The sequence below is a fragment of the Humulus lupulus genome, chromosome 4, assembly GCF_963169125.1.
Source record: "Humulus lupulus chromosome 4, drHumLupu1.1, whole genome shotgun sequence".
NCBI lineage: Eukaryota > Viridiplantae > Streptophyta > Magnoliopsida > Rosales > Cannabaceae > Humulus > Humulus lupulus.
This window is the reverse complement of record NC_084796.1, coordinates 24,584,513-24,603,754: the sequence shown is the minus strand read 5'-3', so window position 1 is coordinate 24,603,754 and position 19,242 is coordinate 24,584,513. Positions and strand designations below refer to the sequence as shown.

The 19,242-nt window shown below is 35.0% G+C and overlaps 1 non-coding gene across 1 annotated transcript; it reads right to left on the bottom strand.

The window, feature by feature from the left end:
* Positions 1-1,656: 1,656 nt before the first annotated feature.
* On the bottom strand, positions 1,657-1,763 carry LOC133833775 (small nucleolar RNA R71). The gene has a single exon (XR_009893137.1). It is a non-coding gene; the product is annotated as a small nucleolar RNA R71 (small nucleolar RNA).
* Positions 1,764-19,242: the final 17,479 nt, after the last annotated feature.

The window sequence follows — 19,242 nt, the reverse complement described above, 5'->3', positions numbered from 1 at the left end:
GGTCTATCAATTCACAGGGCCTGAACTTCCAGAGGAGATAGGAATTCCCAAAAAAAAAAGACACGGGTTGTGATTCAGGAAAGGGCAAGTCGTGACCCACCGCATTAAAATTTGAGGAAAATGTGTTTAAATACAATTTTTAGGTCATTTGTAAGGGGAGTCGTGGGATTTGGTATTAGCAGTTGTGGAGCATTATTGATTTATTTTTCTTCACTTTTCTCTTAGCTTTTAGTAGTTTAATTTTATGGTTCTGAATAATTGTTTTATGATTTTAGTCATGACTGCTATTAACTAAATCCTCTATCTAGGGGTTAATGTAGTCGCTTGAATTTCGATTTAATTTTATTATGATGTTCTATTGATACTTCTTCTTTATTCTAATCTATATGATGTTTGCTTAATGCTAGTAAATACTTGATCGCTATTTGCTTGATTTATGATTTTCATTCAAAACTTGAAAGATGCGAATGGAATATGTTATTGTTATATAGGCATAGGTTACATATTGGATGAGAGTACCTGAATGACTTGTGTAGCAATTAGGTTACAATTCGTAATGTCTGCTATGTGTTTAAGTTTATCACAGAGATATGGAAAACATGCATATAGGTTGAGATCGTATATTTTGAAAAATAATAGGAATCGATTTTTGTTAACATGCTATTAGAATAGGAAGAAGAGATTTAGAACTGATTAGTAAAACTAATAGAATGAAAAGTTGATGACATTAATTTCCTAGGCTTTTTGTTATTGATTTTATCTTTTGATTCACTGTTCTACTTACATTTATTTAAATTGTTTTCGTAGTTTATAATTATTCATTTTAATTTCAATCACCAAATAGAAAGTGAAAACCTATTATTGCTAATTGGTAAATAGTCTCTGTGGGACGATATCTGTTCTTACGAAATTTAATACTTGACACAACCACGTACACTTGCATGCATATTTTCCCGATCAAGTTTTTGGCACCGTTGTTGGTGACTAAAAATTATCAATATCACAGTTATTAGTTTTATTTCTAATTTGTTTGTTCTTTGAACTGTTTCTAACTTGTTTTGCGTGCATTCTTGACCATTTTTTTTTACAGTAGTTGTGTTATATGCGTAGCAGAAGAGGAGCAGGTAGCCTTATTCTTATTAATCCCGAGAATGAGAAAGCGTGCTGACAGAATCGTAGAAACAAAAGAGCTACTGTTCCAACTGTGGTTATGGAAAATCCTTAAAACAATGATGGGTTGAATGGAAGGGTGCAAAAAGTTGTGCTAGGATGAGCTCAGAATCCCGCAGTGAGAAGCTTACGAGATTATGTACTCCCAACTGTTACGGGAGTGCAAACATGTATAATACCACCGACTATGGAGGCTAATAACATTGAGATTAAGCAGGAAATTTTACAAATGGTGCAATCCATGGCGCAATTTGGTGGCTTACCTTCAGAAGACCCTCACATGCATTTAGCTAATTTTCTAGAGCTATGTGCAACATTCAAGTATAATGGGGTGAGTGATGATGCAATCAGGTTGAGGCTATTCGCATTTTTGTTGCGAGAAAGAGCTAAAAGTTGGTTGAACCCCTTCAATCCAATTCTATAATTACTTGGGAGGATTTGGCTCAGAAATTCCTTGACAAGTTCTTTCCTCCATCAAAGGCTGCTAAATTAAGGGGGGAGATCAATAATTTTTACCAGCCTGAGGGGGAATCTTTATATGACTCTTGGGAGAGATTCAAGGAACTGTTGAGAAAGTGTCATCATCACAGCATTGAAAAGTGGATGTTGGTTCACAACTTTTACCTTGGATTGTGCAGTACTACTCATACCATAATTGATGTCGTAGCTGGAGCAACATTTTTGAGTAAAGGTGCCAACGAGGAATATGAGTTATTAGAAGACACGGCAACCAACATCCACCAATGGTCTGATGAGAGGTCAACCGGTGTTAGAAAGGTTGTCGGAGTTCATGAACTTGATGCCATCACTGCCTTGACTGCTCAGGATGCTTCCTTGACAAAACAGTTGCAACTGAATACTGTGTCTACTAATACCATTCAGATGCCAGTAGGTTGTGAAATTTGTGGTACTCCTCACCAATTTGGGCAGTGTATGACAACAAAGTTCAATTACACCATCCTTATGGAGCAAGTCAACATGATGAGTAATTTTAATAGGCAAGCCAACAACCCTTTCTCCAACGCTTACAACCCAAAGTGGAGGAATCGCCCTAATTTTTCATGGAAAAATAATCAAGACCCTCAACAACAATTTTAGCAGCCCGATTCTCAAGCTCCACCTCAAGAAATTTCACAACCACCAGTTTTTCAAGAGAAGAAAAATGAATTACAAGTTGTACTATTGACTTTGACGAATGCCCAAGCTCAGTTTATGAGTAAAACTTGGTCATCCATCATAAATCTTGAAATGCAAGTGGGTCAACTGGAAAATATGTTACATTCAAGCAGGTGATTTTACTAATTCCATTTAGAATTCAGTAGGCCTCAAGGAAATTCGCCAAGTAATACTGAGGTGAATCCTAAGAAGCAGTGCAATGCAATCTCCTTGAGAAGTGATAAGGAGTTGGTGGAGCTAGTTGAGAAATATAGTCTTCCATTAAAAATGGAGTTTGAGAAGAAGAATAAGGTGGATGAAGAGGTTAATGAGAACCTTGAGAAGAAGCAGCCAGAAATAAGTATTGAGCGTCACATCAAGTTCCCATATCCTCAGAGGCTTCAAAAGAAGAGGCTTGACAAGTAGTTTTCCAAGTTCTTAGATTTTTTCCAAAAACTTCACATCAACATTCCCTTTACAAAAGCTTTAGAACAAATGTCGATTTATGTGAATTTCATGAAGGAAATCTTGTCGAAAAAAAAAAGGAAATTGGAGGATTATGAGACGGTGACACTTACTGAGGAGTGCAGTGCAATATTGCAAAAGAAACTACCTCCCAAGCTTAAAGATCTGGGTAGTTTTACCATTCTTTGTACTATAGGGAATGCATTTTTTGAGAAGGCATTATGTGATTTAAGGGCAAGTTTGAAATTGATGCCTCTATCTATCTATAGAAAATTGAAATTGGGAGAAGCTCTCCCTACTACCGTGTCCCTACAAATGGAGGATCATTTGGTAGAGCACTTAAGAGGTACTGTTGAGGATGTATTGGTGAAAGTGGACAAATTCATCTTTCCTGAGGGACTTTATTAATCTTGATATGGACGAAGATGAAGATGTTCAAATTATTTTGGGGAGACCATTTTTAGCCACTGGTCAAGACTTGATAGATGTTCAAAAAGGAGAGTTGAAGCTAAGAGTGCAGGACGATGAGGTTGTATTTAATGTGTAGAAGGCTTTGAAGTATCCTAGAGCAAGCGATAGTTGCTTTAGTGTGAATGTAATTGAGGATAGTTTGTAAAATAGAAAACTGATCGAAGATTCGCTTGAGATGAGTCTTATTTCACCAAGTATGGAAGACTGTGATGATACTGAGGTCATTGAATATGTAAATTGGTTAAATTCCGATGGACCTGTTTACAAGAAAAAATATGAGGAACTTGGACAAGGGCTCGAGAGACCACTATCATCTATTGAGAAACCACTGGTACTTGAATTCAAGACTATACCGGAACATCTTAAGTACGCTTATTTGGGTAAGAATGACACTCTCATAGTTATTATTTCAACTTCATTATCTACTGTTGAAGTGGAAAAATTATTAAGAGTGCTTCGAGCTCATAAATTGGTCATTGGTTGGAACTTAGCTGATATAAAATGTATTAGTCCCTCTAGTGTTATGCACCGTATTCTAATGGAAGAGGGCAATACTCCTAGCATTGACACTTAAAGGAGGTTAAATCCCGCTATGAAAGAGGTGGTTCAGAAAGAAATTTTGAAGTGGTTAGATACTGGTGTTATTTACCAAATCTTGGATAGTTCGTGGGTAAGACTAGTACAAGTGGTTCTGAAAAAAAGGTGGAATGACGATAGTCAAAAATTAAAACAATGAGTTAATTCTAACTTGTACAGTGATAGGGTGGAGAATTTGTATTGATTACCGAAAATTAAACAAGGCAACAAGGAAATACCACTTCCCATTGCCTTTTGTTGATCAAATGCTCAATAGGCTGTCAGGCCATCATTTCTATTGCTTCCTAGATGGGTACTCCGGTTATCATCAAATACCTATTGCTCCCGAAGACCAAGATAAAACGACTTTCACTTGTCCTTATGGTACGTTTGCTTTTCATAGAATTCCATTTGGATTATGCAATGCTCCTGCTACTTTTCAATGATGCATGATGTCACTATTTTTTGATATGCTGGAATAGAGCATTGAAATATTTATGGATGATTTCTCGGTCTTTGGCTCCTCATTTGATATGTGTTTAAAGAATTTGGAGAATGTGTTAACAAGATATGAAGAATATAATTTGGTCTTCAATTGGGAAAAATGTCACTTCATGGTGAGTGAAGGAATTGTTTTAGGCCATAAGATTTCAAGCAAAGGCATAGAGGTAGATTGTGCAAAGACATCAACTATTGAGAACTTGCCTCCTCCAATTTTAGTAAAAGGTGTTTGAAGTTTTCTTGAACTTGTTGGATTTTCTAAACCCATATCTGCACTATTAATGGATGGAGTACAGTTTAATTTTGATGATGATTGCCAAAGTGCATTCAATACTTTAAAAGAGAAATTCATCACTACACCGATCGTGGTACCACCGAATTGGGAACTCTTCTTTGAATTGATGTGTGATGCGAGTGATTATCTAGTGGAAGCAGTTCTAGGGCAGCGAATTGACAAGGAATTTTGAACAATTTTGTAATGCCCTAATTCCTCATAGATTACCGAGGACACAACGTTGGGTCATAATCGTAAATATTTCTCTTTTATTTAATAAAAACTTTAAAATAAATACATGGATCCATGGTTTTACAAAAATAGAAAATAATTGTCTTCAACATAAAATGAGCAACATTTAAATAAAACTTTAAAATAATATGCTTTTATAAAAAAAAAAAATAGGCCCGCTTGATCTTCCTCTACTATATGGTCCCCACGATACATCACGAAGCTCTTAGGTCCCACTCGTCACCGACCTTTCTATCCTTAATTTCCTGAAATAACAACATCATAAGGAGTGAGTTTCTAAGCCTAGTAAGGAAAATACAAACAAGGGTTAGTCATATAATCAAACATGACATAAATTCACAGGATTCATACAAACACAAACCTCTAGGTCATATCATAGCTTAAGTCATAACTCTAAATCATAATCTAAGTCACAAATCTTAAATCATACGTCATAGATCATAAATCATAGGTCATAGGTCATAAATCATAACTATAATAACATATCAGATATAATAAAAAGATAAGTGTTTATACAGGGGTGGCAATTAAGTCCCAGACAAAAGTCCGTCATACATCGGACATCACTTAGGTCTGTCATAAAGTTTTGGCAACCGAGCCTACCGGACATAATCCGTCATACATCATTGGACACCTTAGGTCCAGGCACACTTACCCCTTTATTGTATCTGAAATGTTAGGTCATACAAACATAAACTCTATCATAAACTACATAAACTAAGTCATAACACTAAACTATCTAATTTTCCTTGAAGATAAAGAATACATTGGATAGCTTAGAACCTCAATCTATACCTCGAACACCAAAAATCAGACAAAAACTTACTTCCCAAGTGTTTATAAAGCCTTTAGATTTGAAAAGCTTTAAGCCCAAAACCTTAGTGTTTCTCTCTAGAATAATCTTAGCAGCTTGGAGGCTCTAAACTGTGCTTGAATGATGAATAGAATGGCTGAGTGAAGGGTCCTATTTATAGAGTTCAAGAAGTGAAACTATCTTTTTTTAGATTGAGTAAGTAAATGATTAAAAATTGAATATATTCGAATTATCTGTTCAACGGATGCTCAAAACTCGGTCATAAACGTTCAGAGGCAAGTCAAGAGATTAAGGGTCATTTCAAGCTCGGTTTTTATGAGGATTCAAAATAGGCAACTGGAGCCGATATATCGCCTAGGGTAGGCGATATATCGCCCTTACCAACATATCACAGGTTCATGGTTTCGTTCGTGCCAAGTCGACGTGTTTTCCGTATCTCTTGTAGGCGATATATCGCCCCTATAGCTACGATATGTCGGCACACGTAGATATTTTAAACGCATTTTTGCACTAATTTAGCATAATTTGAAATGATTAAACAACTTTGATTGAGTAATACGTGATTCTAGCAAGTTCTGGAAGGTTCTAGAGCTTTTGGATTCTTCTATTATTAAACTATTCATTTAAAATGCTTAAATCCTAAAATAAACAAGACTGTGACAAGGGTCATGCTCGTAAAATTCTATCTAAACCTTAGGTTATAATATTTCTATGTCCAATAATATTAATCAAACCTTATGTTATAATTAATATTTCTAATCTATAGGTTAAAATTATAAAATATATAACTATTGCAATGAGTATCCAACTAAATCCCGGCTTGAACCAATAACCGCTAAAAGTAAAATACTATATGCTACTACTATCTACTACTACTACTACTATCCAACTAAGTAAAATTATGGGACGCTACAATTCTCCCCTACTTAAAAGAATTTCATCCTCGAAATTTACTTACCAAACATCTCAGGATACCACTCCCTTATATAATCCTCGAATTCCCATGTGGCTTCTCTTTCTGTGCTATTGCTCCACAAGATTTTATCCATAGAGACACTTTTGGACCTTATCTCCTTAGTTCCCCCCTCTAGAATGCGTACTGGCCGTTCTTCATAATTGAAATCTTGTTGTAACTCCAGAGCCTTGTAATCGAGCACAAAGGATGGATTTGATATATATTTCCTCAACATGGATACATGAAAAACGTTATGCGTTTCTGCTAATGATGGAGGTAAAGCCATTCGATATGCTACATGCCCTACTTTGTCCAAAATCTCAAAAGGACCTATAAATCTCGGGCTTAACTTTGCTTTCTTTCCAAAACGCATAATCCCCTTCATCGGAGAAACTTTGAGAAAGACTTGATCACCTACTGAAAACTCCATATTCCGCCTCTTAGCATCGACATAACTCTTCTGGCGACTTTGAGCGGCAATCATTCACTGTCTTATCTTTTCTACTGCCTCAGTTGCTTCTCTTACAGCCTCAGGTCCTAAATATCGTCTTTCACCAACCTCGTCCCAATGAAGTGGTGATCGGCATTTCCGTCCATATAACATCTCATAAGGTTCCAAGCCTATCGTCGCTTGATAACTATTATTGTAAGAGAATTCTATCAATGGAAGATACTTGCTCCATGATCCTAAGAAGTCTAACGCACATGCCCTCAGCATATCTTCTAATATTTGTATGGTACGTTCTGACTGACCATCAGTTAGAGGGTGAAATGTCGTACTTAGTTTTAACTTAGTGCCCATTGTCGTTGTAGACCTTCCCAGAACTTTGATGTGAATATTGATCCTCTATCGGAGACTATCGTCTTTAGAACTCCATGTAGTCTCACTATCTCCGCTACGTAAAGCTCTGTGTATTGCTCAACATTATAAACTATTCTTACCGGCAAGAAGTGAGCAGATTTTGTGAGTGTATCTACTATCACCCAAACAGAGTCATGCTACTTGGTGATCCTTGGTAATCCCGTCATGACGTCCATCGTTATATCTTCCCATTTCCATTCGAAAATCTCTAATGGTTGCGAAGTTCCAGCGGGTCTTTGATGTTCGGCCTTAACTTGCTGACATGTAAGGCATTTCGCTACAAATTCTGCTATGTCTTTCTTCATCCCCGGCCACCAGTACATTGTCTTGACACCGTTGTACATCTTGGTCAGTCTTGGGTGAAGTGAATGTGGAGTAGTGTGCGCTTCCTTCATAATACTTTCTCTTAATTCACCACTTTCAGGTACAAATACTCGGTTTCTATATCGTAACATGCCTTCTTTTGTCAAGGAGAAATCAACATTCTCTGAGCTTAGTATTGCTACCTTCATCTTAAGAAAAAACTCGTCCTCTTGTTGTTTCTCCTTTATTTCCTCCATTAGTGTCGACTTGATTGTGAGGTCAGCTAGTTGTCTAGTTATTAGCTCAATTCCAGACCTCTTAATATCATCTTGTAAGTGTTGAGCTATCCCTTTAAGTGTTGACAAGCAACTGTAACTTCACCTACTAAGTGCATCTGCCACGACATTAGCCTTTCCCGGATGATACAAGATCTCACAATCATAGTCTTTTACTAATTCCAGTCACTTTCGTTACCTCATATTGAACTCCTTCTGCGTAAAGAAGTACTTTAGACTTTTGTGGTCCGTATAGATTTCACACTTTTCTCCGTACAGATAATGCCTCCAAATCATTAAAGCAAAAACTACCGCTGCTAATTCTAAGTCATGGGTTGGATACCACTGTTCATACTACTTTAGTTGTCTCGAGGCATAGGCGACCACTTTTTCGTCTTGCATCAAAATGCATCCAAGTCCCTGCTTCGACGTGTCGCAATACACTACAAACTTGCCCTTATTGTTTGGGACACATAGAACTGGGGCTGATATAAGCTTGTCCTTTAACGTTTGGAAGCTTTATTCGCACTTTTCCGTCCATACAAATTTCTGTTTCTTCCCCGTCAAATTTGTTAAGGGTGTAGCTATTCTGGAGAACCCTTCAACAAATCGTCTATAATATCCTGCCAATCCCAGAGAACTTCTCACCTCTGTGGCACTCTTGGATTTGGGCTAGTCCTTTACTACTTCGATCTTGGCTGGATCTATTTCTACGCCATTTTTAGACACAATGTGTCCTAGAAATACCACATTCTCTAGCCAAAATTCGTATTTCTTAAACTTAGTGTATAATTGATGACTTTTGAGTCGTCCCAACGTCGGTCACAGGTGCTCCTCATGCTCGGCTTTCGTCTTTGAGTAGATCAATATGTCATCTATAAATACTACGACGAACTTATCCAGGTAGTCCTTAAATACTCGGTTCATAAGATCCATGAACGTTGCTGGTGCATTTGTTAAGCCAAAAGACATCACCAGAAACTCGTAGTGTCCATATCTAGTCCGAAAATCCGTCTTTGGGATATCTTCTTCTCGTACTCTTAGCTGATGATACCCTAATCGCAAATCTATCTTCGAGAAACCGTAGATCCTTATAGTTGATAAAAAGATCGTCTATTTATGGTAAAGGGTTTTCTTCTTGATCGTCACTTTATTTAGTTCTCGATAGTCGATGCACATCCTCATACTCCCGTCCTTCATTTTGACAAAAAGCACTGGTGCTCCCTAAGGCGAATAGCTTGGTCGGAGAAACCCTTGTCTAAAAGCTCCTACAGTTGGATCTTTAACTCCTTTAACTCGATAGGCGCCATTCTATAAGGAGCTTTGGAAATTGGTGCCGTCTCAGGTGCTAATTCTATTTCAAACTTGATTTCCCTACTCGGAGGTAATCCTGGTAGATCTTCTAGAAACACCTCGGGAAATTCACATACAATGAGTGCATCCTTTGGTTCGAGCTGCATCTCTCGTGACTTGTCCACCACACAGTCTAGAAATTCTTGGCAACCACTATTGATTAATCGCTTAGCTTTGAGAACTGAGACTATCGGTATGCAAGTTCGAGAAACTTCTCCTTTGAAGGTGAACTGCTTTCCATCTTCTGTTTGAAAATTGACTGTCTTGCCCTTATAGTCTATCATTGCCCCATATTTTGCTAACCAGTCCATGCCTCAAATTACATCATAATCCTTAAGGTCTAACTCAATCAAATCTATTGGTAATTCTCTTCCGTCGATTCTAACTACAACACTAGGCACCCATCTACTAGATAACATTCTTTTCCCAAAGGGTAACTCCGTGACAAACTTATCTATAAAGAGTTCGCATGGTCTATCTAAGCTATCAATCATATTCATAGAAACAAAAGAATGCGTAGCTCCTGAATTGAATAACACATTGCATAATTGTAAAGAACGCCCTAGACTAGTACTTATTAAAACATTCACATATCATTGGTCCATAAAGAAAACCACTTTTTATAAAGGTCTCAGTGGGGACTTGCTTAAAACAATGCAAGTTGGGCCCATTAGTTTAAAAAGAAAATATGAGTTTTTATGCAAAGTTCAAAAGAAACAAAATTAAATAATTAAGTCCCACTGATAATTTAGAAAGTCTCTTAAAACATAACATAATTAAAATGGCGTCTTAAAGTGATCGTTTATTCCGTCTATAGGATACCCCACGCCATACACCTTACGACGATAGAACTCCTCACGTCACCACGCGTGCCACAGAGAAATCTTATTTGCTACCTGGAAGGAAAAGTAAGAGGGTGAGCTAAAGCCCAGTAAGGAAGTACAAACAATAAGCAAGTAAGGATACAACAAATACAACCACTATCGTTCATCTTAAACATTATGACATCATAGCATATCATAACATTATCGTAACATAACATCATAGCATATCATAACATTATCGTAACATATCATCATAGCATATCATAACATTATCGTAACATATCATCATAGCATATCATAACACTATCGTAACATAACATCATACCATATTCATACAGCATTCATGGTGAACATGGCCCACTAACTTGCCCATGTCACCCTATGAGGTAAACAAGAGTCTCTGGTCCTTGAATAACCTCGCTGCGTACGTCTTTATATCCTTAGTAACTCGGGTTACGTCTTTATATCCTTAGCAACCCATTTGATGTGTCGCGTTCATCACGCTAACATCCATTCAAAAACATATCATATTCATACAAGCCACATATCATCACATTATGGCATTCATAATTCATAACAATTCATTCATACAACAGTCTTACCATTCGTAACATAAAATCATAGAATCTAATCTAACTTTCTTACCTCAGGTCCAAGCTAAGAAATTTCACAACCTCTCAACGAGCCTATACCATAACCAAAACAACATTTCTTAGGTTCATAAAATTACTATATTGCCCTTTCATACAACTCATGTGTGCATGGGCCATGCACACATAATAAGAGTTACACATAACATGCAATTATTCTTGACTACACATAAGGCCATAAAAGAATAATGCTCATTTTTGCCTATTTTACATGCATGATCTTTCTATAAAAACCACATGGTTGAATAATAGACATAATTTTGGACGTAAAAGTGGATTTGCATGTAACATGCATACGTGGGAACATTGCGTAATTGTGACGTTTTAAAAATGATAATTCTACACGTCTTATTTCTATCGTTTTTAAAAATTAATAGACTTATAACATGCTTTATTTTTCTTAAAATTTCTAGGTTGATTAAATTTCTCAAAATATTATTTTATTTAGCTTAAAAAAAATAAAATATGTTACAATTTCATTTATTATTCTCAAATTACAAAGAATTAACAAAAAGCTTGGAATTTAATTAAAATACCTATGATTAATATGTTTCTTTAGAAAAATCAAATTTGATATTGGTTAATTGTGTTACATAAATGATGTGAGAAAAATATATTTTTAAGTGTGGGAAAATATATTTTATTTAAATTATTTAAGACTTAGTTTTATGTAACATAAATCCATATGTGACAATTAAATAATCATTTTTAACTTTTTAAACCAAACTTCCAGCCATTATTTAATTTCTTTAAAAAAAACACAAATAAATTGATTCTAAATATTTTTCTCAATCAAAATAAAGAAAAATCATAACTTATCAAAATATGCATTCATACCATATTAAAATACAACTTTTAATATTACCATAAATTAGGGTATTAATTTTATTTCAAATACTCATCAAATTCATTTTATTGAAACACTTCACATTTTTTTTACGCAAATTCCAGCAACCATTTTTATCTTTAAAAATCACTATATTCAATTTAAAACCTCATATTTTTCTAAAAATACAATAAAAATTCTGTAGGTATTTATTTGAGTAAAATATCATTTTACTGTGACTTAAAATACCTTTTTTAATTTCATAAAATTAACATAACATCAAAGACATTGCTTATGCATACAAATAATTTTTTTATCAAACTTTTACCCAATTATTTACAAAAATCAGCAAGCTTAATTTCTCATGAAATTCATCTTTTATCTCAAAAAAATTCACATATAATCGTACATGTCCAAAATCTCATCATGCTCTTATTATATACATAATTCTAAGAATATTACTAACATATTCACATGCAATCTTATAAAATCCCATTTTTTCTATTCCATTGAATCTACACATGAAATCCAACAAAACACTGACAATAACAATAACATACATTAATTCATAAACACCATATTCACATATATGCCTTTATATTAACCTAACATGTTTCTATTATTATTTTCATGCATCTGATAATTTATTCATTCACAATATCACATGCATCCTATCAAAATTTCATGGATCCAAGTAGCAAGATTTCCAATTATCATTTTACCCAAATTACATAGGTCCTAAAACATGGATCTAATATATTGAAAATCATAAAACATCAAACAAAATATTAGATGATCCTTAGGTATGCCTAGGCCAAAACCCCATATTTGCATTCATAAATTACCACTAATCATTATACATAGGAAATCAACATCATAACCCTTTTATACATTAAACCATGATACCCTTCATGCAAATCAAACAACTTATTATCAACAAGATATCAAGGACACAAAGTACCCATTTTTCCTACCCAAAACATAAATCCCCTTTAACCATAATCCCTCTAATAATCTATTCATCAAAACCAATAATCACAAAATTTAGGGAGGGATTTCAATACCTCTTCTTGATAGAAAATCAAGAATCCGATCCAATCAAGAATCCAATAACCTCCTTGCTCAAACCCTAGGGGTTGTATATTTTGAATAATCAAGATGGAGAAGAAGATGAACAAGGTTAGAGACAACTCAATCAAAATACTAGATTAATCATAAGGAAAACAACCAAAAACCTTACCCTAGCTTGAACCCTTTTTCTTCTTCTTCTTCTTCCTTTCTTCTTCTTCTTCTTCTCTCTAGAATTTATGGCAACCTTTCCTTCTCTCTAGCACGCCACTCTCTCTCTCTCTATCTTCTCTCTAGCTCACGGCCAAATGGCCTATTTTCTCCATAACCCCTTTTTAATTCCCATTTTCCCCATAAAACCATTACTAAAATAATGGTAATTTCCCTAATTCATTCTTCTATTAAGCCTAAAATCATTCATAATAAAAGTTGATTTATTTGAATAAAAATGGTCAAATTTTCCTTTACCCAATATGTGCTAAAATTCCCCAAAATCATCTCTTAATTGATTGAAAAATATAAAGGAAATAAATCACTTCCTTTTCCCTCACCAAACTGTCCACTCTTCCCATTTCCCTTTTTATTATTTAATTAATCTAAATTACTCAATTATATCAAATAAAAGGAAATTATAAAATGTGTAGAAAATCCACACATGTGTGTCTTATTACTATATACTTGCACACACTAAATCACTAGGGTGCATCACTATCTACCATGCACCTTAGTGCATTCAACCAAATCTCACATAATCACATCAATTGTCACACTTATTTAAAATGTAACACTAATAGTAAAATAAACATGTTACACAATTATTCACTTATTAAAATAAATAACCAAACAAACAATTAACAAATTTAAATTCAAAAAGATTATACCAAACAATTCTAACAATTAAATAAAATAACAAACAATCAAATAAAACAAACAACAACTAAATAAAACAAACAACATTTAAATAAAACAATTCATCACACTTAACATTTAAATAAAATAAATCATAAAATTTAAATAATCTAAATTTTTTTTTGGTGCACTACAATAATTTACCAGAGATAGTGACCTGACCTGTTACCACTGTATTACTAGTTTTTGCTTCACCTCTAGTAAGAGCAAAAACTCTGGCAGGCACAAGCTTGTCATCTTTCTTTTGATCCTTCAACTTTGGGCAATCCTTTTTAATGTGTCCTTCATCTCCACAACTGAAACAACCTTTCGTCTTATATCAGAATTCTCCTGAATGCTTCCTCTTGTAGATAGGGCATTGGGGATATTCCACATAAGGCTTCTTATTCCCGTTACTTTCTGATGCAGTCTTACTATTCTTGTCAGCTTTCTGATTTGACCACCGTCATAGTTTCATTTGTGGTCGTTTTGTTCATCGTTGTTCTTTTTGGCGTCTCTTCTGGCCGCGCCTTCTTTCCAGATCCTTTCTTCAGCCTACTCAGCTTCCAATGCTACCTCTAATGTTTCTGCATAAGTGGTTATTCCCCGAATCAACTTTACATCACAGGCTATCATAGGTTTCATTCCCTTCACGAATCTTTGAATTATCAGCGTCTCAGTGGGTACCATGTCCGCCGCGAACATAGCCAGCCTATCAAACTTCCTGGCATACTCCGTCACAGACGAATTCCCTTGAGTAAGTGTTATGAATGCATCCACCCTTGTGGCTAGAATCACAAGACTGTAGTACTTCTTGTTGAATACTTGGATAAATTCATCTCATGTCATAATGTTCACATCTCTAGTCTGCTTTACTATATCCCACCAGATGCGGGCATCTTTCTTTAGCAAGCTTGAAGCGCAAGAGACTCGATCTTCGTTTCCCAGTCGCATATGTTCCATAATGGACTGCACTGATTGAAGCCACTACTCTCCTTCTATTGGGTCTGACCCGCCATTGAAGTTTGGTGGTTGTTGCTTTCTAAAGCGTTCATACACTGCCTCGTAGTGAGGTTCTACCAACTGTAGTAATTGTGTTAGAGGAATGACTTGCTGCACCACTTGTTGTTGTTGCCCTAAGTTTATTTGGAACTCTTCTTCCCTTCTCAATAACTCTGTCCTAAGACGGGCATTTTCTCTTTCCAAATTTATTCGAGTAGCAGCAGCTGCCGGATCTTTCACTACATTGGGTGCTTTTGGCACTCCTTGGGTTGCTGGAATTTCTTCATATGTCGGGGTGGCAACTACTCTTCTTCCTCGCTCCCTTCCTTGGCCTCAGCCCCTACCTTGGCCATTTAGTCTTTTAGATCTTCTTGGTTCCTGCTCCATGTGTCTTTCTGTTTCCCCAAAAGAGAAAAGTTGAAAAAAAAATGAAGACAAAAAAAACAAATAGAGGTTACAACTTAGCCTATCATACTATTGTCTATTAGGTCCATCTATCTATAAAAACTACCCTATTACAATTAAGTCCAACTCGGGTAAATGGGCCTTAACAATTGAATCTTCCATGGAGGAGGGCTGGGTGCAGTATATCGTACCCACTACTAAGGCCCCCTAACTTCCACTTAGACCCAAAAGATAGGAATTTGAACCCTTGCTTTATTAATTGTTATTCATTTAAATTGGACCCCAATCTAATAATGCAAAGCAAATGGGCTAACCCATAAGAGAGGAATTTAAACTTTACACTTTCAATTGAATCCAAAAATTCTTAACACTTACTAAACAATAAAACAATAATAAAAGCAATCAACAGGTTTCATAGAAAAAAAATATTACAAACTAGTGAAAATATTTCTAAAACATCATAAAATTTAACGATGTGTTCTTATATGCGTCTAATCCTCAACATCGGATCCATTATCATACTCAGGGTCTGGTATTCTTCTTATAGATTTAACCTTTCTAACAACACTGGAGTCCATCGGGCTAATTTCTGAAAAAATAACACAAGAAAGACATTACAAACATATTTGGAAAACAATGTGTATACTTACTTGGTAACGAGTAGGTCCTTTGTAGCAATCATGTGTATTTGTGGGAACGTTCAGGACCAATATAACCTGGCTCTGATACCACCTGTAACGCCCTAATTTCTCATAGATTATTGAGAACACAGCGTTGGGTTATAATCGTAAATATTGCTATTTTATTTAATAAAAACATACAAATAAATACATGGATCCATGGTTTTACAAAAAAAAAATTAATAATTCTTTTTAACATAAAAATGAGCAACATTTAAATAAAACTTTAAAATCATATGCTTTTATAAAAATAAAAATAAAAAAAATAGGCCCGCTTGATCTTCCTCAACTATATGGTCCCCACGAATACATCACGAAGCTCTTAGGTCCCACTCGTCACCGACCTTTCTATCCTTAATTTCCTGAAATAACAACATCTTAAGGAGTGAGTTTCTAAGCCCAGTAAGGAAAATACAAACAAGGGTTAGTCATATAATCAAACATGACATAAATTCACAGGAGTCATACAAACACAAACCTCTAGGTCATATCATAGCTTAAGTCATAACTCTAAATCATAATCTAAGTCACAAATCTTAAATCATACGTCATAGATCATAAATCATAGGTCATAGGTCATAAATCATAACTATAATAACATATCAGATATAATAAAAAGATAAGTGTTTATACAGGGGTGGCAATTAAGTCCCAGACAAAAGTTCGTCATACATCGGACATCACTTAGGTTCGTCATAATGTTTTGGTAACCGAGCCTACCAGACATAATCCGTCATACATCATTGGACACCTTAGGTCCAGGCACACTTACCCCTTTATTGTACCTGAAATGTTAGGTCACAAAAACATAAACTATATCGTAAACTACATAAACTAAGTCATAACACTAAAATATCTAATTTTCCTTACCAAAATCCGGAATATTGGAGACAAGAGAGGGATTGAAACTCCTAAAACCAAACATAAGAAAACCATAAGTTTCTAAAGAAATGAAGTTGAAGAGAAGATCTAAACCATCAATATAAGAACTTACCAAAAACTTTATGTTTCAAAGGAATAGAACACCTAACCAAAAGTCACTATCACAAGTTAGGATTTGAAGAAAAATGAAACAATAATAGAAACTATAGTGAACTAAACCTGAAGATAAAGAATACATTGGATAGCTTAGAACCTCGATCTATACCTCGACCACCGAAAATCTCACAAAAACTTACTTCCCAGGTGTTTATAAAAGCCTTAGATTTGAAAAGCTTTAAGCCCAAAACCCTAGTATTTCTCTCTAGAATAATCTTAGCAGCTTGGAGGCTCTGAACTGTGCTTGAATGATGAATATAATGGCTGAGTGAAGGGTCCTATTTATAGAGTTCAAGGAGTGAAACTATCTCCTTTTAGATTGAATAAATAAATGATTAAAAATTGAATATATTTGAATTATCTGTTCAACAGATGCTCAAAACTCGGTAAAAAAACGTTCAGAGGCAAGTCAAGAGGATAAGGGTCGTTTCAAGCTCGGTTTCTATGAAGATTCTAAATAGGGCACTGGAGCCGATATATCGCCTAGGGTAGGCGATATATTGCCCCTACCAGCATATCACAGGTTTGTGGTTTCGTTCGTGCAACTTCGACGTATTTTCCGTATATATCGTAGGTGATATATCGCCCCTATAGCTGTGCTATGACGGCATACGTAGACATTTTAAACGCGTTTTTGCACTAATTTAGCATAATTTTAATTGATTAAATAGCTTTGACTGAGTAATACGTGATTCTAGTAGGTTCTGGAAGGTTCTAGAGCTTCTAGAATCTTCTATTATCAAACTATTAATTTAAAATGCTTAAATCCTCAAATAAACAAGATTTTGACAAGTGTCATGCTCTTTAAATTCTATCTAAACCTTAGGTTATAATATTTCTATGTCCAATAATATTAATCAAACCTTATGCTATAATTAATATTTCTAAACTATAGGTTAAACTTCTAAAATATATAACTATTGCTATGAGTATCCAACTAAATCCTGGCTTGATGTAATGACCAAACTATTTCTATGACCTTGGACCATTAGATCTACTATACATAACTACTATTTCGGGAAAGATACATAAGAAATAATATAACTTTATTAAATCTCAAAATATTGTATCAAACACATAATAATAGAAAATATGGCATGGGTACCAATTGTTTAAAAGAAAAACATAAACTTTAATTCAATTGTTTAAAAAACTAAATGTGGAAAAACATGATCTAAAAGACTAAATATAAATAACTTCATCCTCAATCGACACGCATCCCACTCAGTCCGTTCATCCTCAACACACATGCCAAGCTTCCAAGAATCATTCCGCCTCCGTATCTAGTTTCCTGCCTCACACTAAAAAATAAAGGAATGAGCCCAATGCCCAGCAAGGAAAACCTAACACATAACTCATATACATAAAATTCATAACGTAGCATATAATAAAACATATCATAAACATATGTCACACATACTATAATGGCCATTATTACTTGGGGTCCCATAACTAAACAAGTCATATGCCCATTAGATTTGTGGGGCTTGCTAGCTAAGCAAGTCATATGCCCATAAATTTATTGGGGCTTGTTAGTGTACAGGTCATATGCCCAAGTCTACAAACATACACAATATAAGATTTCATAACACAACATAACATAAGATAACATATCACATATCATATAACATATTAAATCCTATCTTATTTTCCTTACCAATATACCAGGATGATGAGAACAAAGTCGGGATTTTGGAGCACTCCTAAAAACCATAATATAGAGGTGAGTATACTAAAGGAAAGAGATGGAAAGAATAAACTACACCATCGAAACGATACTTACCAATGAAAACCTTAAGTTCAAAGAACTTAGATGCCTAAGAATAGAAAAGACTGAGTTAGGATTTGAGTAGAGAAGAACTATAAGAATCAATACAAAAAGGAATTAGAATTAGGAATACCCACTACTAGAAATATAGGCTTTTACTTCGGTTTTTATAGTGAGCATACAAAAAACTGAAGTAAAAACCTTTTCAAACTCTTTTACTTCGCTTTTGAAATTGGCGCTATGAAAAAAATTACATACTACTTCGCTTTTTAAAAAAACGAAGTGAAAAATTCATAGTGAAGAGGGCCGTGTTTGGTTGCATAAGCCCGTGTATTATGTTTAGAGATAATAAAAATGCAAAAAAATGGCCGAGCCAAACGCGGCCCTTGTGCACCTTTAACTTCGGTTTTTACCTAAAAACCGAAGTTAAATGTGCACAACTATTATACACTTATGGACCTTTAACTTCGGTTTTTAGGTAAAAACCGAAGTGGAAAGTCCACTTTCTACTTCGGTTTTTACCTAAAAACCGAAGTAAAAGGGTTTTATAACCCTTTTCATCTACCCGAACGGTCATCTCTCTCAAACCCTCCTCTCTCCTCTGTGCAAAAAACCCCCAAAAACCTCCATTAACAACCGTGAGCCAACCCCCATTTTCATTCTCCAA